A 21,166-nucleotide genomic window follows, 5' to 3' on the forward strand; every position below is an offset into this window, starting at 1 on the left:
GATTCTATGATTTTTAGTAAAGAATGGTGTCATGGGTATAGGTAGGGATTAACTCTAGTGAATTTAATGAATTAGCTGATTTTATTGAAAGTAAGAAAGAGGAAAACCAAATTAATGATATCAAAAATGAAAAAGGAGAATTGACAGCAGCAGAAGAAATACGGATTGTAATTAGAAACTATTTTACCCAAATACGTGATAATAAAACTGACAACTTTAAATGAAATAAATGAATATTTACTAAAATTATAAAATGCCCAAATTAACAGAATTAGAAATAGAGCATTTAAACAACCCAATTTTAGAGGAAGAATTTTATCAATCCATGTGAATTTCCAAGGGGGGAAAAAACTCCAAGACCAGATGGATTCACAAGTGAATTCTATTAAACATTCAAAGGACAATTAATTCTAATACCATGTAACTTGTGTGCAAAAATAGCAACAGGCACCCTACCAAATTCCTTCTATGACACACAAATGGTTTTGATGCATAAACCTGGAAGAGTCAAAATGAACAAAGAAAACTATCTCAATATGCCTAATGAATACTGATGCAGATATTTTAAATAACAGGTTAGTGAAGAGGCTAAAATAACATGTTACAAAGATTATACCCTATGATTAGATTGGATTGAAACCAAGAATACAGGGGTAGCTTAATATTAGATTCCTAAGTAATACCCTGACAAGACTGAGACAAGATTTGACAATTTTACTCTTTATATATTACCACTATTCCCCCAAAGCTTTGAGCCTTTGATCCATTAGAGTTGACATTAATAATAACAACTCAAATTTATTGCTTTAAAGTTGACAAAGCACTTTTCTTTTTTGAAAGAATTCTGAATTTCACGAGCATCAAGTAAAATAATCATTTCCATAAATGTAGGAAAGGAAGGGTTTGTATATATAAAACTGTGAAATCTCCATTTTGTAGCTCTAGTTTTTCTTTTAAAGTATATAACTAGTACACCACGTATTTGTAATTCTGTCATGATTGGCTGTGATTCCTTCTGGCCATCCTTTTGTTCTCTTCCCCATTTCTTTTTGTTTGGGAACTCTATACCTACCTATCTTTTCCTCCCAACTCCTTTCCCCTCCCTCCAAAAAAAAAAACAAAACCCAAAACTTTGTAACAAACGTGCAGAGTCCTTCTATAATCTTCCCATAATCTCTAATCAGTTATTTGATTGAAATGCTTTGGTTATAACTTTAAAAACTCTATAAAGAGTCTTAGATTCAAATGAGTTGATGGACCACAATGCTTTTCAGTCATCATTAGCTCAGTCACTAGTTTACCAACCAGTAGAACTCCTCAGTATGTTCATTTGAGGGACAGTTCTCTATCTCATCCTCAGAATCTGTCTCTCCTCAACATTTTATCTGAGAAGCTGTTTTTTCTCAAGTTGACTTTTATCAGTTTTCTTCATACAAATGTGTTCTAAATTTCATGCCCTACAACAAAGGCCTAGTGTCTCCACCATAGATACAGCTCTGTCCATCAACATCATTCATTCACTAAGTATTTATTAAGTTCCTGTTGTCTGTACTAAGCCTATAACCCAACAACATCAAAAAAAGAGGAAAAGTACCTCTATGTATAAAAATATTTGTATCAGCTCTTTTAGTATTGGCAAAAATTGGAAGATAAGGTTGTTGCCTATCAAGGAGGGATTGGCTGAACAAATTATGGTATATGGTATATGAATGTAAGGGAATACTATTTTGCTATGGCACAATAGAAATGACAAAAGGGACAGTTTCATAGAAACTTGGGAAGAATCTTATGAACTGAGGCAAAGTAAAAGTGAGTAGAACCAGAATAATCACAATGACATAAAAGGTGAACAACTCTGAAATACTCAAGAACTCTGATCAACGTAATGACCGCCATCATTCTAGAGGACCAACCTCCTAACAGAGTTGTCATTGATTCAAGATATGAAATGGATATACATTTTTGGACATGGCCAATGTGAGAATTTGTTTTGCTTGATTATGCATATATGTGACCAGGATTTTGTTTTTCTTTTCAATTTGGGTACAAGGGTGGGAGGGAGAGAAAATAAATGCTTATTAATTGAAAAAGAAAATAATTTTTTAAAAGTTCCTACTCAGTGTAGAGCACTGTGTTACACTTGAAGGAAGTAGAACGTTTAGATGAGCACAAACAATTTTATGAGGAATATATATGTATACACACATATATACATATATATAAGTATACAAATATGTATGTGCACTTGTGTATCGTATATTTACATGTATGTTTACATTTATATGTATGCAGGCAATTAGATAATGCAGTGGATGGAACACTTCCTCCATAAGACTCATCTTCATGAGTTCAAATCCAGCCTCAGACACTTACTAGCTGTGTGACCCTGGGCAAGTCACTTAACCTCTGTTTGCCTCACTTTCCTCATCTGCAAAATGGGGATGATAATCGCACCTATCTCCCAGGATTGTTGTGAGAATCAAATAAGACAACATGTGTAAGGTGTTTTGCAAACCTTCAAGTGGTATATAAATGCTAAATAGTACATCTAAAGGTTTTCCATTCCATTTTTAGACAGCTCTAATTGTTAGAAAGTTTTTCCTTATTTGGAGCCAAAATTCCTCCATAATTTCTGCCCACTGCTCCTAATCCTTTTCCCTAGGGCCAAGCAGAACAAATTTAATTTTTCCTCTACAGGGCAAACTGCCAAATATTTGAAGGTATCTATCATGCCCTGCCCAAATCTTCTCTTCTCCGGATTAAACAATTTCTCTGTATCTCAGTATTCATATCCCAAGATTTCTATTCTCCTTACTATCCTAATCTCCCTCTTCTGGACAAGTTTCAACCTACAAATGTCCTTCCAAAAATGTGAAGATTCTAACAGAGCACCTCCCAGGACAATTGTAAACATCAAATGAGAATAATATTTGTAAAGCACCTTAGCACAGCGCCTGGCACATAACAGGTGCTTAATAATTGCTTGTTTCCAGCTTAAAACTAATAAGCTTTGAGTTATTCCATTTCCTAGGATGTTTTATAAATAAATCAGTTCTAAAACTTTCATTTTGCAAGCCTGTGAAAGAATACCCTGTTCCCTAAAGCCACTGCAAATTTAAACACAGCCTGTCCTAGACAGGAAGTCTGGACATATTTGTGTTTATATGTAAAACTGGGTGGGCTTTTCAATACTTTCAATACTTAAAGTTCCAACTAGAGTTGGAACTAGAGTTAAAGACAACAGGAGTTGTTTTAAAAATGTGGTTATTAAAAATTTTTTTTAATGTGGTTATTTACTATGGAGTCCTGAATGGGTATGTTATAATGGAATAGAACGGGCTGTTTGAAGAAAGAAATCTGATAAATCAGATATGGACAAGGGATGTCCACTGGAAGATGGAAGTTAGTCAGTCAATAAGCATTTATTAAGCACCTACTATATGCCAGGAGGGTAGATTAGCTAAAAGAACCAAAATGTAAGGGTCAGGAAGGAAGGGGAGGAGAGAGGAGAAAGAGGAAGAGAAGGAAAGAAGGAGGGAAGGGAGGGAGGGAGTGAGGGAGGAAGGGAGGGAGGCAGGGAGGAAGGGAGGGAGGCAGGGAGGAAGGGAAGGAAGGGAGGGAGGCAGGGAGGAAGGGAAGGAAGGGAGGGAGGCAGGGAGGAAGGGAAGGAAGGAAGGAAGGAAGGAAGGAAGGAAGGGAGGAAGGGAGGGAGGGAGGGAGGAAGGGAGGAAGGGAGGGAGGAAGGAAGGAAGGGAGGAAGGAAGGAAGGAAGGAAGGAAGGAAGGAAGGGGAAGGGAAGGAGGAAGGAAGGAAGGGAGGAAGGAAGGGAGGAAGGAAGGAAGGAAGGAAGGAAGGAAGGGAGGAAGGAGGGGAGGGAGGGAGGAGGAGGGAGGGAGGAAGGAAGGAGGAGGAGGAGGGAGGGAGGAAGGAAGGGAAGGAAGGGGGGAGGAAGGGAGGAGGAAGGGAAAGGAGGAAGGAAGGAAGGAAGGGAGGAAGGAAGGAAGGAAGGAGGAGGGAGGAAGAAGGAAGGAAGGAGGGAGGAAGGAGGAGGAAGGGAGGGAGGAAGGGAAGGAAGGAAGGAAGGAAGGAAGGGAGGAAGGAAGGAAGGGAGGAAGGGAGGAAGGAAGGGAGGGAGGAAGGAAGGAGGAGAAAAGGTAAGAGAGAAAAACAAGAAAAGAAGTTTGGCAGGTGAGCAGGTGGGCCAGAAGTGGCAGAACTTTAGGGAAACCTTGGAGACAGAACAAGAACATGTTCTTTATTTGTTTGTTCATGTTTCTGGTTATACTTGCTTGTTTTTGTCACCAGTTGTTTTTTTTTTCACTCACAAATAGAGGGTGAGGAGAATGTTGAGTAACAATTTTTGTGGAAAAAGGGAGTTTTAACGGACCAGATACCCAAATGAATCAACAGGGTGACATCCAAAAAACTAATGCTATTGAAGGCACATTAGGGGGAATAGGGAATAAACATTTATATAGCACCTACCATGTACCAGGCACCAGGTGCTAAGCACTTTACAAATATTGTCTTATTTGATCCTTACAATAACCCTGGAAGGTAGATGCTGTGGAAATCAATAAATGCTACAAATCAAGGTTTGGTTTATTATTTTCTTGATTAATCACTTAAGAAAGTGATAGAGGAAATGTGAATAATGCAGATTAAACTTAAAAGTGTGTAGTGTACATTTTTCAGATTTGGCTGTTAAACATCCCTAATGTGATAGTGGGGGAAAAAAAACCCAACTTCCTAATATTCAGGGGGAAAAAAAAACAACTTCCCAATAATTAGATCTACCCAAAAGACAAATGAATTAATTGCTTCAGGAGGTAGCAGGATTCTCTGTAGCTAGAATTCTTCCAGTAAGAGTTGGCTGGCCATTTGTTGGAGATGTAAAATTGGAAGCTCCAATAGAATATAAGCTCTTTGAGGGCAGGGACTGTTTCATTTTGTTAACACAATGCTTTACACAAAGCACTAATAAGTGCTTGTTTGGATAAGGTTGGATAGTGGGGGGATTCTGGGACAGGAGGGTTAGACTAAGTGACCTCCCAGGCCTCTTCCTGCTCTGAGATTCTGTGAGTGTGACCTGAGCATTTTAAACCTACAGCCCTGACCTGCAGCAGCACCTTATTTTTGCCCGCTAAAACAGTGACATGTGTTGTCACTCATTAGGTTCAGAGTTGTAAGGAAGTTATCATGGAGACTAATTCATTCCCTCTAGACATTCTGCCTGGATTTTCATTGTTCCCACCCATCGGTTAACCTATGTGTAGGCTGAGCTCTCCCGTGAAAGTTAGAGAAGCAAGAACTCGTTCATTGATGCATTATATGCTAAAATATAACTCTTTATTAAATTTATGATGGGTGGCATTCCAGCCTCCCACTTCAATTAAATAGTGCCTCAGTGCTCTGATATCTTTATCAGGTGAGCCTGCTTTCTTGAATTACAGGATCAATCAATCAACTGACAGCCTGTATAAATAAGACTGGGGGCAGCTGGGTGGTGCAGTGGATAGAGCACTGGGCTTGGAATCAGGAAGACTCATCCTCATGAGTTCAAATCTGGCCTCAGACACTTACCAGCTGTGTGACCCTGCACAGGTCACTTGACCCTATTTGCCTCAGTTTCTTCATCTGTCAAATGAGCTGGAGAAGGAAATGGCAAACTACTCCAGTATCATTGCCTAGAAAAAGCCAAATGGGGTCATAAAGAGTAAAGAACAACAACAAAATAAGATTGTCTGCACCCTGAGATGGGAACTTCTTTGATTGGATGAAGAAGGGAAAAATCATGATCAGCTAACGGTTACCAAACAAGCTAATAGGGGGCTGTTAGAAGGCGCAGCGGATAGAGCACCGGCCCTGGATTCAGGACAACCTGAGTTCAAATCTGACCTCAGACACTTGACACTTACTAACTGTGTGACCCTGGGCAAGTCACTTCACCCCATTGCCTTGACAAAACAAACAAACAAAAAAAAAAAACAAAAACAAACAAGACCTTTAAATAGCAGAGGTTCTACCTCCTTCTCCTCACCTCATTGTTCCACTTGGAAACCTCTGACCTCTTACCATGGTTGACTCCCTTCCGGAACAACCATTTCAGGAAGAACCCTAGCCATATTTTGCCTGACTTTCATCTTGACATTACTCCTACTCCAAATGTACATTCTACCCTACCCCCACTTTTCAGCTTGGGACAGCTAGGTGGCACAGTGGCTAGAGCTCTAGGCCTAGAGTCAGGAAGACCTGAGTTCAAATCCTGCCTCAGACACTTACTAGCTGTGTGACCCTGGGCAAGTCACCTTGCCCAGAGTCACAAATTAGGAAGTATCTGAGGTCAAATTTAAACTCAGGTCTTCCTGACCTCGGGCTGGTGCTAATTGAGACTATAGATTGATAATTCAAAATATGTTAGTGAGGGCTCGTGGGTGACAGTTCTAGAAACCTATCCCCTCAGGGTTGTCCCTAGAATTCCAAATATAGTAGTAGCAATTCAGCCCACCAATGCAAGCAGGACTTAGGAAAGTAACTTGCGAGGGGGAGGGTGGAAATCTAAATTAATAGCACATATTTTAGATGATTACATATCCTGATAATATGATCTCAACTGCTAGTCATGGAGTTAGATCACCTGGGTTCAAATCTGAGATTTACTGACCCCCCTATGTATCTACTTGCTCCATATGTGACCTTCAACAATTAATCATGCCAGCTTTGTGACATTCCTTCTATTTGCATCTCACATAGTTTTTTAAATCTTACATCCTTTAATTTTTTATACATTTGTGCCTTGTCTCATCATCTAGATAACATCTAGATAATAAGGGCAGGCACTATGCCACATCTTATAATATTTTATTTTTTCTATAGTACCAACATCAATTCTTGTAGTCAATATTGATTGTTGATTCAGTAATTTAGTGGTGATTTGTACAGAGTAGGTGCTTATTAAATAAATGTGTAATTAAAGTAAAAACAAGTTACAAAATATTACACATTTTTACAAATACATACCTTTGTTACTAAATTTCACTGTTACCAAAAGTGAGTCAAGAGCTCTTAACCTTTTTTTAAGTCCTGGGCCCCTTTGGCCCACATCTCAGAATCATGTTTTGTTCTGTTTTATTTTGTTTTGTTTTAATAATATGTTATTTTTTCCCTCTATGTATAAAAATATTCATAGCAGTTCTTTTAGTAGTAGCAAAGAATTGGAAATTGAGAGGATGCCCATCAATTGGGGAATGGCTGAGCAAGTTGTGGTATATGAATGTAATGGAGTACTATTGTGCTATAAGAAATGATGATCAGGCTGACTTCAGAAAAACCTGGAAAGATTTATATGGTCTGATGCTGAGTGAAGTGAGCAGAACCAGGAGAATGTTGTACAAAGTAACAGCCACATTGTACAATGATTAATATTGATAGACTTTACCCTTCATCTCCAAAGGCCTCATGATGGAAAATGCTATTCACAAAGAAGAAAGAACTGTGGAGTTTGAGTGCAGATCAAAGCATACTATTTGCTATTTTTTTTCTTCTGTTGTGTTTTGTTTCCTCTTTCTTGTGGTTCCTCCTATTAGTTCTAATTCTTACTAATAATCACTAATGTGAAAATATGTTTAATAGGAATGTATATGTATAGCCTATATCAGATTTCCTGCTGTCTTGGGGAGGGAAGGGGGGAAGGAGGGGGAGAAAAATTTGAAACTCAAAAGCTTAGGGAAGTGATTGTTGATAATTCCAAATAAATTTTAAAAAAAGAAATGATGAGCATAATCTTCTCAGAAAAACCTGGAAAGACTTACATGAACTGATGCAGAATGAAATGAACAGAACCAGGAGAACATTGTGCGCAGTAACAGCAATATTGTATGATGGTCTACTGTGAATAACTTGGCTATTCTCAGCAACACAATGATCCAAGACAATTCTGAAGGAATTATGGTGAAAAATATTGTCCATTCCAGAGAAAGAACTGTTGGAGCCTGAATGCAGATCAAAGATACTTTTTCTTTATTTTCCTTCAGGGATTTTTTTGTCTGTGTTTTCTTTCGCAGTGTGACTTACATAGAGACATGTTTTGCATGACTACATATGCACAGCCTATGCCAAATTGTTTACCTTCTCAATGAAAGGAGGAGGGGAGGGAAGGAAGGAGGGAAAGAATTTTGAACTCAAAATTTGAAAAAAAATATTAAAATTGTTTTTATATGTAATTGGGGAAAAATAAAATGTTTTAAAATGCTATTTTATTTTTCCCCAATTACATTTAAAAGCAATTTTAACATTTGTTTAACATTGAGTTCCAAATTCTATCCCTCCTTCCTGATGTATCCCATCTGATATAGGATGTACATAGAATCACATTTTTAAATGCATAAAATAAAAAACATAGGAATAACAAAATAAAGGAATATATAAAAGACAAAGGAAACCAATTATATCAAAATAGGGTTATCAAAATATGTTAATTTTTAAAATGTTAATAGACCGCAGGTTAAGAACCCCTGGTTTAAATAATCCTCTCACTTCCCAGGCTTGCATACAATTGACTGTCAGCTCTTGGTCGCTAACCTTCTTCCCCTGTTGGTTCTGAATTGGTTAGACTCTAGGTATCAGGTACCTCCCCCCAGTCCTCCTCTAAATATCACTCTCAGATGAGGATGAGCCACTTTTAACTTCTCCTTCAAAGGCTATACTTGGCCTGCTATTCTGAGTTCTCAGCCTCGGTATGCTATCTGCCTCTTGACTTATTCCAAGGACTGCTCTAAATGGAAGCACATCACATCATAGTCTTTCTCTGGTCAGGTGCCACATCTCCATTTGACAAGCCAGACCCTACAAATTACATAATTTTAGAGCTGCTTTCTATAGTCTCTTGCTGAAGACTTCTTAAAGGGAAGAGATATAGCGAGGCATAACTAGCCCAGGGCCACTGGGGCTTTGGCCCAGGATAGGAAACTTAAAGGATGAAGAAGAAAAAAAAGGAATTCAACATGTATTCCTTCTGCAAAGTAGAAAGGTGTGAAGGGAGATTGTGCTCAGATGCTGACTGAGGAAGTGGGAAGAGCAGATTAGCTCTCTAAGTAACTATGGGGATGGTTGCCTTTACCTTCCATCTCTCCTTTCTTTCCATAAAGAGAGCCTCACTTTGCTCTACCACACCCATTACCCTACACAGGGCTTCCCCTTCCTTCTCTCCTTTCTTGGAGTACCCTTTGTAAGCAGCCATGCTTTTTTCCCAGAAAGGATGAGTAATACTCCTGGGGTTCCCCTTCTTTCTCAAGCCTCATGGGAAGAAGCTTTTCTTGAAGTAAGCCAGGGAATAGGTGGCAATAAGGAGGGGGAGCAGTGCAGTGATGAGAGAGAGAGACAGAGAGACAGAGAGAAAGAGAGAGAGAGAGAGAGAGAGAGAGAGAGAGAGAGAGAGAGAGAGAGAGAGAGAGAGAGGAGCATGTCAATGAAACATTTTCAAAAATACATAGAAAAAAGCAGAAGAAAGATCAGAAGGGGACACAGACAAGGAGGGCAATGTTGTCACTACTGTGTTAAGTGTACTATATACTTTAAAAAAAAAACCAAGCTATATATAATAGAAATTTGTAGTTCCATGAAAAGGACCCCTCCCTCCCCAAAAAAGGAATACCTAGAGAAATGGTGGAGATAAATCTAGAGAGATTAAGTAGCCAGATTACAGAAGGCTTCAAAAAGCTACAGTGTGGCCTAACAGAACAGGGCTTTAGAGTCAGAAGTTACTGGAAAAGAGCCTGTGGGCTATTGGGCAAATTGCAAACCTCTCTTTGTTGTTATTCTTTAGTCATTTTTGACTCTCTGTGACCCCATTTTGCAGTTTTCTTGCAAAGATACTGGAGTGGTTTGTCATTTCCTTCTCCAGCTCATTTTACAGATGAGGAAACTGAGGCAAACATGCCTTGTCCAGTGGGGTCACACAGCTAGTAAATGTTTGAGGCCAGACTTGAACTCATGAAGATGAGTCTTCCTGGTTCCAACCCCAGGCTCCACCCATTACGCTACCTAGCGGCCCCACAAACCTCTCTAGGCTTCAGTTTTCCCTTCTGCAAAAGAAGGGTGGTAGCCTAGGTTGTCTTGAAGATCCTGGGATGTTCCATTGGCTAATTCTTGAACTTAGAAGGTTTAATTGGCTCTCTCTTGGCATATGCAAGACTCCTTTAGTTATTTAAAAGACAGAATGTGCTTTGCCTTCCAAACACTTTAGCCTCCTAAAGCACACTCAAGGGGCTGAAGAGCAGGATTCTCACTGACATCATCGTGATCCCCTTGGGTCCAATAATCTTATTCTGGGCATGAGTGTCCACTACCTTTCCCTGCTTCCACCCCATCCCCAAATCAAAACTCTAACTCTTCAGGGGAGAATCCTGGGCTCTGGAAATGATTCCTAACAGACCATAGCTCTGCAGTTCCTATTTACTGCCCTGCATTAAGCAGCGTAGTGCTCAAACTGGCAGCTGCAATCATCCGACTGGCTTATTTGCATGCATTTTGCATATGCTTTGCATTCTAATCATTTGGCACCAAATGCATAGAAATATTCCGCACAAGGCACCGCTGTTTCAGGATGGGCTGACCCCAATTGGACCACCTCTTGGTTAGGCTCCATCTCCCTGAACTGGACCCTGACCATAACCTTCAGAAGTGGGAAGGATGAACGTCCTAAATAACTCTTCCCCCATCTCAGAGACAACAGGACAGTGGGCAGTGGGATTGAGAGGACCTGGAGTTCTCCATCCCCTCTACCTCTGCCGGCTCTAGGGCAGCCCTTCCCTTGGAGATGGGGAACAATGTCATTGGACCTCCAAACTAGGAAGGGGTATGTGGTTAAAGCCTCTGCAAATTGAATCAGACAAGGATCCAAGTGGAAAATCACCAATTAACATGCCATGAGAGGACTGACAAAGTGAAATTGAAGCCCATAACAATTTCCCATGAAGTCAGTGAATCCTTTCTAGGCAGACAGGGAGGGGAGGGGATTGATCTAAAAGTTATGAGTAGCCCACGGGAATGATCCCTAAGTCTTTGCCCCCTGGAATATGTACAGCACTCTCCTTCCTCTGGGATCCTAGTCAAACTGTTCCCTATACTTGGAATGCTTTTCCTCTCTCTCTCTAGAATCCCTGACCATCCTTTAACTTTCCTTCTTAATTTAATTTTTTTTAATGAACAAAAATCTATTCTTTCTTTCCCTCCCAACCCACTCCACTGAGAGAAAAAAAAGAAACAAAAGCAAACCCTTTGTAACAATATATTATGAATTTCCTCATGGGCCAAATCCAAAAAATGTATATCTCACTCTGCATCCTGAGTCCATCACCTCTAGGTCAGGAGGTAAGTAGTACGCTTCATCGTCTGTCCTTTCAACTTATATGTGTCCAAGCTGGCTCAACACGCATTGCATGGGAGTTACAGTCTAGAACTAGCCCCCCTAAAATCTACCCATGTTTTAAATCCCAAATCTAATGTCATCTCCTCCATGAAACCTTCCTAGATAACCTCTGTTTATAATGACCATCCTGACCCCACCCTTACAAATATTTTATTTTACACTTCTCTCAAAAGTTATAGACATGTCCCATGTAATTCTTATTTATGATTCCTAAAATATAGCTATGGAAAACTAGCTTTGATAAAGCCCATTGGGATTCAAATAGAGCTATTTGCCTATGCTTTTAAATCCAAATCACTCTGGATCTCACAGATCCGCCAATAGCATATCCCAGCCCAAGCTCATTGTTTGGGTTTCGATGGCTCTGAGTGAGTGTAAATAGCAATTGTTTCTATTCTGGACAGAAACCCTGAGGGTCTTCCCCTCCCAGACTGATTGCTTTGTGAAGGCAAACTAGGCCATCTTTTGCCTCAATTCTTACCTAGTCTTTTTTTTTATTGAATGGGCTTTGCCTCAGACAAACTGAGACCTGGGAAAGATCTTTTGGGTCTCCCGCTGCATCCTGGGCCATCTGCAGTCGTCCAGACCTATGTCTTGCCACTGGACTCCAATGACTCTGGAGGATACAGTGAGGCTGATGACTTGGCACAGCCCTGCCTCACTTAAATCTAAATTCACTTGCAAGTCAAGAAATCACCTTCCTGATGTCATTAGTCCTCTTCCAGAGCAAAGTATGAACAATCTTTTTTTTTTGGGGGGGGTTAGGCAATGAGGTTTTAAGTAACTTGCCCAGGGTCCAGAGCAAAGTATGATCAACAATAATATTACATTCATCTCTGCTTTTGTCTTATCCCTTTATAAGATAGGTAAACTCAATGAGGGATGGGACCCAGTCTTAACTAAACGTTTATCTTCCCTCTCTCCCCCACAACCAACTACTCGTTCAGTGGGCTCAGAATAAATGTTTATTGTATTGAGTAGAAGCATTGCTGACTAGCTTTCCATCTTTTCCATTCTGCCTCCTCCCTACTCTCTGTTCCTCCCTCCTCTTTCACCCTCCTTGCTGCTATTGGTTGAATAGAGATGAAGGAAGTGGTTCATTCCCCTGGGGCTGAAAAAACATCTGAGTCTCATATGCACATAATCAAGCCCATAAATTCTGCCCCCCCCCACCTTTATCAAGGGAAAGAAAGGGAGCTGTCCTTTCCCCTCTGTATACACCCACCAAGTCTGCCCTTTTGTATAATTTTCCCCCTGCTGAAGTTGTCCTTAATCTTCTTGCTGATTAGAAAGTGAGAAGTGATTGCAGTCTTTCAAATATTCTAATGACTAACGCTATCCAACAGTGGACTGAAATGTCTCAGAAATAGCTAGTTCTTCTTTCTGAAAGTGCTCAAAAGGAGACTGGGTGATCATTTACACACAATTCTGAAGAGGGGGTTAAGTTCTGGGGTAGGTGTCAAGATTGATATGACCTCTGGTGGTCTTTCCAGCTGACAGATGCTTTAGTATTATGATGCTCTGTAAACTGACTTCATCTCTGTAAAAAACCTGGGAAAGGATGCAGGTGAGGAGACAGAGGCACCCACTGTGATCAGCCCTACCCTGTACCCTTTCATGAGCCTTTCCTAGGGAATCCAGGCCACAGAATGAACGAAACCAGCTTGACTGTGAAACTCTGAGGCCTGAGGGAGAAAGATTGTTGACAAAAAAGACTTTCAAATTCCTATTATATCCATGGGGAAACTGATGCCCAGAGTTAGTTCTAGATCTGCCTGGGGTGTCTGGCCCATGGAGCCAGTGACAATAGCCAGGAGAGGAGGGAGGGAGGGGGCAACTGGAAATGAGCCAGTGGCAGAGACAGCACCAAATGGGAGAAGGGGGCAGGTACCTTACATCAGAAGCACCCGACCCTGGGGCTGGGCCAAGTGGGCCAGCCGATACTGCTGAGGCTGGATACCCAACGCTCTTCGAGCAGCAGGCAACCTTGCTGTCTGATGGAGTCTCTGATATAAGAGACACTGGACACCTCCGGGTGGCTTGGGACTAGGGGAAAGTCTGAGGGAGGGAAAAGGGAGGAGAATGGTCATCTGGTATGAGGCCAAGCACCATGAAGAACACACCCTGTGGGAGTGGGGATTGCTGAGGTCAAAGGGCTGAGCAGGGATGAGAGATCAGGGCATGAGGGTCAGCCCAAATCTGGCACTAACCTGAGTGGAAAAAAACAGAACTCAACCAAAAAACAGTAGTTTAATGCAGTAATAATGATAATAATTGACATTTATATGTTGCTTGACATATGTCATCCCTTTTGATGTGCTCCCAATGACCCTGAGAAGCAAGTAGTGCAGGTATTATTATACCCATTTTATGGATGTAGAAGCTAAAGTTCAGAGAGGTGATGCTATTAAGTGGCAAAACCAGATCTTCCACCTCCAGGTCCACTGCTCTTCCTACTGCACCTGGGTTAGGGTTAGGGTCTTAAAACTACCACCTCACTGCTATGGATATCAATCTCCTTATCTATAAGAAAGACAATTGCCCTACCTACCTCAGAAGGCCATCCTGAGGATAAAACAAGATAGTGGTGGTTGCAAAAGCACTTTCAAAACTATAAAATATAAAGAGAGATGATGCTCTTCATCAACTTTATCTCTGTTTCCTTGCCTCTATAGGTTGTCCCAAAGGTCTCAGTGCACTTTAAGGTTTTTGTTTTGTTTTAAACTTAAGACTGCACAAAGACTTTTGGGACAACCTGTATAATGGGGAGAGGGGCAGGAGTAGGAATTGCTCCAGGTGATCAACACTGTTCTCTAATTCTGTAAGACATTTATTGGGCCTCTGTTCTATCCCTGGTACAATGTTAGCTTTGGGTGGGGGGAGGGGGTGCAGGTAGTGTGCAGAAGAAAAAGAAAACAGTCCACAGTTCCCCTGGCCCTCAGCCCTTGGGACAGGAAGATAGGAAAGAAATCTCAATATGGCTGTTATCCAGTGGGGAGAGGGCAGTTGGTACTCACTGCCTTGGGCTTTGGGTTCCCCAGTCACATTGCCCAACGATAACAAGCTCACATTTGTATTCGATTTTAATTTGCATGAGCTTGCAACAGTTCTGTAAGTTAAGTAATGCAAATGCCATTCCCACTCCTCTCCTGTTTTGCAGGTGAGGAAATGGAGACTCACAGAATAATGTGATTTGATTAGGGTTGGAGTAGTAAGTGACAGAGGCAAGACTCAGGAGATCACAGGATCGTGAAGCTGAAAGGGATCTTGGAGATCATCAGGTCCAGGAAGCCTCCCCTGGCTATTTCATTCTTGGATGATCCTTTCCCCTTCCCAACTCCTATGACACCTACTGGGTTATGGTGTCTCCAACCAGACTATACACTCTTTGAGACCATTCACCTGTTTATTGAGTACTTTACCAACAATCTTCGTAAGATGGTTTCAATCATGTTCATCTCTTCATGACCCCATTTAGGGTTTTCTTGGCAAAGATCCTAGAGTGGTTTGCCATTTCCTTCTCCAGCTCATTTAGCAGATGAGGAAACTGAGGCAAACAGGGTGAAGTGACTTGCCCAAGATCACACAGCTAGTAAGGATCTGGGGCTGCATTTGAACTCATGAAGATGAGTCTTCCTAATTCCCAGCCCCAGTGCTCTACCCATTTTGCCACATGTTATTTGGCACTTGAAGCCAAATTTGAACTCAAGTCTTCAGCCCAGCACTGCACCACCTAGCTGCCTCATTTCCACCATGCTTTTTTGCTTTTCCTTGTATCCCCACTTAGCACGGTGCCTGACACATAGTAAGCTCTTAATAAATTCATTAAAACATTAAATAAATTTAGAGGCAGCTAAGTGGTAGCAGATGGAGAACTGGGTCAGGATTCCGGAAGATTTGAGTTCAAATTTGATTTCAGACATTTATTAGGGACCCTGGGCAAGTCATCTAACCGCTATTTGCCTTGATTTCCTCAAATGCAAAATGAGGATAGTAATAGCACCTATTTCCCCAGTTTGTTCCAAGGACCAAATGAGATAATATTTGTAAGACACTTAAGATAGTGTTTAGCACATAGTAAGCACTATGCAAATGTTAGCTATTATTATCAAATGTTTGTTGAACAACTGATGGTACCTCACATAGAGTGAACAGTTTCAACATACTGCTCAATGTGTCTAGAGACACAAGGCTTCCTTACAGTTGGTGCTCCTTTAACTGACTGAGATCCTCCCCACCATGCCTTTAGTAGATTCTCTGCATGTGTTGCTGCCCCCTCCTTCCTTTGTCCCAAAATTAATTACTTGGCAGCTGACCTTCTGCTGATGAACTTTCTGAAATGAGCTTGGCTTGTCCTCCAATCACTAGTGAAGTCCATTTTGAGGTCCAAACTCAAATCCTTTCCAATTTTGTGAGACCTCATAAGCTCTTACATTCTTCTGGCATAAGTCTTTGACAACCCAGGGTTACCTCCACACAACAAGGATGTATCAAAGGACTTTACTGGAGGCTGTATACAGCAGGTGCCTAATAAATTCTTGTTGCAGCTCCTTGTAAAGGTGTCTGTATACTTACCCCCTCCTTATCTCACCCTCCTTACTTGTCTCTTCACTTGGTTAAGGCCTATGGTTATCAGATACCAGAGTTTTATAAGAATAATGAAGGTAGAAATGGAGGTCACAAAAGAATTAAGATTGGCCAATGAATAACAATATCAAGAGCCATAATTGAACATACAATAATCCTACTTGCATATTATACAGAACCAGTAAAACAGAGCACTATAAATTTATTTTTGTTGTTGGTGTTTTGTGTTTTTTTAACAAATTTTTATTGATCTCTTGTTTTTAATATCACCTTTGTTTTCAACCCCTCTCAGAAAGCCATCCTTGGTGACAAGGAATAAAAAAGAAAGGTGGAAAAAGTAGTTCATTAAAACTAACCCCTATATCAGCAGTGGGCCTATATCAGCTGAGTCTGATAGAATATGCAATGGTCCATACCTATAGACCCCCACCTCTGCAAGACATGGAGGGAGGGCACTATGCAATTTTTTAAAATGTCTGGAAGACAACATGGTAAAATGGATAGAAAGCTGGCCCTGGAGTTAGGAAAGCCTGGGTTCATGTCCCGCCTCTAATGCTAACAGTATAACTTTGGACAAATCACTTAACCTTTTAGTGCCCCAGATAATCTCTAAGACTATAAATTACAGAGCATTGCTGATCTGTATCAGTGGAGGTAGTTTCCATACCTTGAGTTCCCACACACAAATGAAATCACAGGTCCAAACAATATTGTTGTTTGTATTTCTTTTCATTCCTAAATTTTAAAAAAATCATAAGGTAATATCAAATATACTTAAAATGAAGGACTCGAAGGGATGTGTAGTAACCTCAGGCAACCTCCCTAATTGCTTGTCCCAGACTTCCTCAATTCCAACTTGCTGCCTTCTCCATCTTTTCTGTCCGCTTAAATGTCCTATTGTTGTTCAGTTGTTTCAGTCGTGTCTGACTCTTCATGACCCCATTTAGGGTTTTCTTTATTAGAGTGGTTTGCATTTCCTTCTCCAGCTCATTTTCCAGATGAGGAAACTGAGGCAAACAAGGTTAAGTGACTTGCCAAGGGTCACACAACTAGTAAGTGTCTGAGGTCAGATTTGAACTCAGAAAGATGAGTCTTCCTAACTCCTAGGCAGGCACTCTATGCACTGCACCACCTAGCTGCCCTCTTCTTACAACTCACCAGGTCCAAAACTGAGCTCATCATCTTTACCTGCCGGCCCTTCCCCACAGATGTATTCCTGTCAGTGGCATCAGAGTTTTCACCACCTTGGAGTCCACTTTGAATCCTTCTCACTCATCGCTGCCCTCCCTCCCCCTAGCCAATCCATTAAAGCAAGAACTTCTTGAGACTTGGAATTTTTCCTTTACAATGTCTCAAATTCATTCCTTCTTTCCCATTGCTACTGCTACCACCTTATCCAAGATTTTCTTCCCCTCATTTCCAGGCTCCCTTACCCCATGAAAAATCTATTCTAAACACTCTGCCAGATGATCATTCTAAAAATCCTACTCTTAAAGCATAGCTCACCACCTCAAGAGCCCCTAGTCATTGTCAGAACAAACCCAAATGTCTCAGCCTGACATGCAAAGTCCTCTATTCAGAACCAAGATGAAGGGTAAGCAAGGTAGACAGTTGCCTGGGGCACAAAAACGCACAAGGAAGAACATCCAGAGATATTATTTAATTATTCTTTTCATAAATGCACTTATCTATATTGCCAGAAAATTTCACTCTCTGTGACCTGGAGGTGTTTAAGAATGTGTATGGTGTAATAAATAAAGTGCTGAATTCAGTCGGAGGTCGTTCAAATCCTGACTCTACCTCTACCTGTGTGACCTTGGGCAAGTCCCATCAACTCTCCAGTCCTCAGTTTCCTTATCTGTAAAATAATTGGCTTAGTTTAGCTGGCCCCTAAGGTCCCTCCCAATAGCAAATCTACAGTCCGACTGGGTCAATTCCCATGTGGCACAATAAAGGCTATATGGACGTAAGGGGGTGGGTGTGAGAACAGCTCTCAAAATTTCCAAGGCTCACAATGCCCTGTCCAAGGTGTTGCCTCCACCAACCAGTCCTACCTAACCGATGCAGCTTCACTTCTCAAGCCCCATACTTACCCCCTTCCTCTCCATCTTTCAAGAAATAACAAACTCACAGGATCATAGATTGGGCCTCAGAGCCCATCTAATCCAGCCCCCTTGTTTTTACAGGCGAAACTTTGGCCCAGAGAATTGCCATGACTTGTCTAAGGTCACATAGGCCAGTAGTGTCAGAGATAGGATTTGAACGCTGACTTGAGGGTCAATATTCAGCTCACTGTCCTACACTGCCTCTTAATTAACTTGTGATCTTTCATCCCACCTTGATCTCTTCCTTACCTTAAATCCCTACAAATCTCAGAATCTATGCCTGCATGGTTAAAAGGCCAAAGTGGAAATGAGAGAGAGAGAGAGAGAGAGAGAGAGAGAGAGAGACAGAGACAGAGAGAGAGACAGAGACAGAGACAGAGACAGAGACAGAGATTGAGACTGAGACAGAGACTGAGAGACAGAGAAATAGAGACAGAGACAGGATTTTCCTAAAGAAAAGAAGATTTAGGAACCAGAAGATTTGGCCTCAAACTGTATGTGGTTCTGTAGCTAGCTAGATGTATAACCCTTTTTCTTCTTCACTTCTCCATGTCTATTTGCTCGCCTATAAAATGGGGGCAAAGACACCTGCCCTCTCATAGTGATATTACAAGGTTCAATAAGTAACACTTCAAGGTAGCAGTCCTGTGAGGTGAGCAAATACAAATATTAACATCCCATCTTAAGAATGAGGAAACAAAGGATCTGAGACATTAAGGGACTTACCCGATTGTCAGCAATTGTCAGAGTTGGGATTTGAACTCAGGTCCTCTGACTTTAAATTTTGTTCCCCTTCCAGGATATCTACTGTCTTTCATGTCTGAGAGATACAGGCATAGACTAACCCTCAGGCATGCTCCCTGAGCAGCAGCACTCTCATTAAAGATCGAAGGACCCATGACAAATGACATTCAGTGCATTGGGGATGTTAATCTGTGACTTATTCTGATCCATAAATGGCAGGCATACCTTTCTCATTTCTGGGCACAAACTGGGGTCTAAAATGAATTGTCTGTTGGTCTCAGAGGCTTCTTCATGCCAGCCAAGGGAAGAGAGAGAGTTCTGTCAAAAGAAGGTGTCTGAGGAGGAGACCTCAGGGAGCTGTCAGGAAAAGAGCCCTGGATTTGGAGTCAGAAAACCTAAGTTCAAATCCTGGCTCTGGGATTTATTACCTATGTGACCTTGGGGAAGTCATTTTCCTTCTCTGGGCTTTTGCGGATGATCTCTGAAGGGCCTTTTTAGCTCTAAGTCCTATATGCTTCCAAACCATACAAAATCATAGAATCTGAATCAGAAGGGACCTTATGGGTCACCTGGTCCAGCTTCATGTGTAAACAGGAGTATCTTCTCCCAACATCCTAAATATATTCTTGTCCAGTGTCCTCTGGACAGTGTCCACTACTTCCTTAGGTGGCCACTGAATCTAGTTCTGCCCTCTGAGGCCAAGCAGAAATAATTCTAATTCCTTATCTGTATGACAGTCTTTCAAATCCTGTAAGACAGCAGATGATGCCCCCCCTGCCGCCGCCCCCCCCCATTTTCTTTTCTCCAGGCTAAACATGAACAGTTCTTTCAACCATGCAGGCTGTTATATCCCCAGGGCCCCTGTGACATGTCACATGTAGTTACAATTGTATGACACATGTTCCAGACACACCAGAACCATCCCTGGGTCCTGTTGGGGAGGGGGAGGAGAAGGATGCTAAGGGCAAATCATTCTTTATGGATCTTCCTCCCCTGACATTTCTATACAGATGAAATCAGGCTAAAATAAACACCCATTGGCTGCCTTCAATGGAGCAAAAAAGTCACCAAAGGGCAGACTGAGGGATATGTGGAGAAGATATTGTTGCTAGGCAATCCATTGCCTTAATCATATATACAATTCACTACCCTCTCCTCCCTACTCTATTTCTTGCACTTAACTAGTCCCCTAGTAGGGAGGGACCTGATCCACCAGTCACCCTGACCTGCATACCTAGGAGGGTTCTGACACACTCTGCATGATAAAGGCACAGGGCTGGTGACATAGGACTCTGTGTTTCTCTCCTACCAGCTGCATCACATAAATATAACAAGCATCTCCGACTTCCTCCCACTTACCTATGCAAACAGATCCTGAGCAAACACTGAAAACCTTGCAAAAAGAGTAGGAAAACCCCTCAAAACCATGGCTGCCTCCTCCTTTCCCCTGCCTCCTTTCCTTCCCCCCACCCCCACCCCCACTCCCAATCAGGGACCCAAGCTTTCCAAGGCATCCATTTCCTGTCCTTTCCCCTGGGAGCAAAGACGTACGTCTCCATCAAATTGGAAGTAATATATTCAGCAACTCTGCCCCTTCTCCACTGCCTCGGTGACACCTGGGACCCCTCTGACATCTCTCCATTCCAGATCAGGTATACCCTGTAAGCCTTTACCAGGGGTAGACATCAAGGGGGGGGGGTAGCAGTAGAATTGTGCAGTCCCTAAAGTCATCACCATTCTTGGCAGGCAGCCCAGACAAGCTGCAGGTCCTTGGTTAACCCCTTCTTTACCCCCATCTACCCCTAGGGACTAGAGCTAGGGAAAAGCTGTTGTGTGTTCAAATACAATACCCCTAAACCAAGTCATCCAGAGTAAAGGGCCAAGGACCTACCTTGGGATAGGAACAGTCAGTGAGCCAGTCACCATTGGAGGTTCCAGAGAGGATGGTGGGGGCAGCTAGGAGAGAGGGAGATTCCAGTCGTGCACAGGCCAGTCCTTCAAGTCCAGATGGCTTCCAGGGGGCAGGATGGCTCTCCGTCTGCCTAGCGTGTCTCTCTCTCTCTCTCTCTCTCTCTCTCTCTCTCTCTCTCTCTCTCTCTCTCTCTCTCTCTCTCTCTCTCTCTCTCTCTCTCTCTGTCTCTCTCTCTCTCTCTCTCTCTCTGTCTCTCTCTCTCTCTCTCTCTCTCTCTCTCTCTCTCTCTCTCTCTCTCTCTCTCTCCCCTCCCCCTCCCACCTCCCTCCCTCCCTCTCTCTATTCCTCTCTCCCTCTTTCAGCTGGGTCTATTAGAAAGAGGAAGGTCAG

The 21,166-nt window shown here is 41.9% G+C and overlaps 1 protein-coding gene across 1 annotated transcript in view; it reads right to left on the bottom strand.

Moving 5' to 3' along the window:
* The window catches only part of PACSIN1 (protein kinase C and casein kinase substrate in neurons 1), a 108,024-nt gene extending 86,965 nt beyond the window's left edge, over positions 1–21,059 (bottom strand). Inside the window, exon 1 of the mRNA XM_020999540.2 lies at positions 20,756–21,059. The gene's annotated coding sequence lies outside the window, so the exon portion shown is untranslated. The remainder of the gene's footprint in view (positions 1–20,755) is intronic.
* Positions 21,060–21,166: the final 107 nt, after the last annotated feature.

This window comes from Phascolarctos cinereus, unplaced genomic scaffold, assembly GCF_003287225.1.
Source record: "Phascolarctos cinereus isolate Bilbo 61053 unplaced genomic scaffold, phaCin_HiC Scaffold_5;HRSCAF=322, whole genome shotgun sequence".
In the NCBI taxonomy this organism is placed as follows: domain Eukaryota; kingdom Metazoa; phylum Chordata; class Mammalia; order Diprotodontia; family Phascolarctidae; genus Phascolarctos; species Phascolarctos cinereus.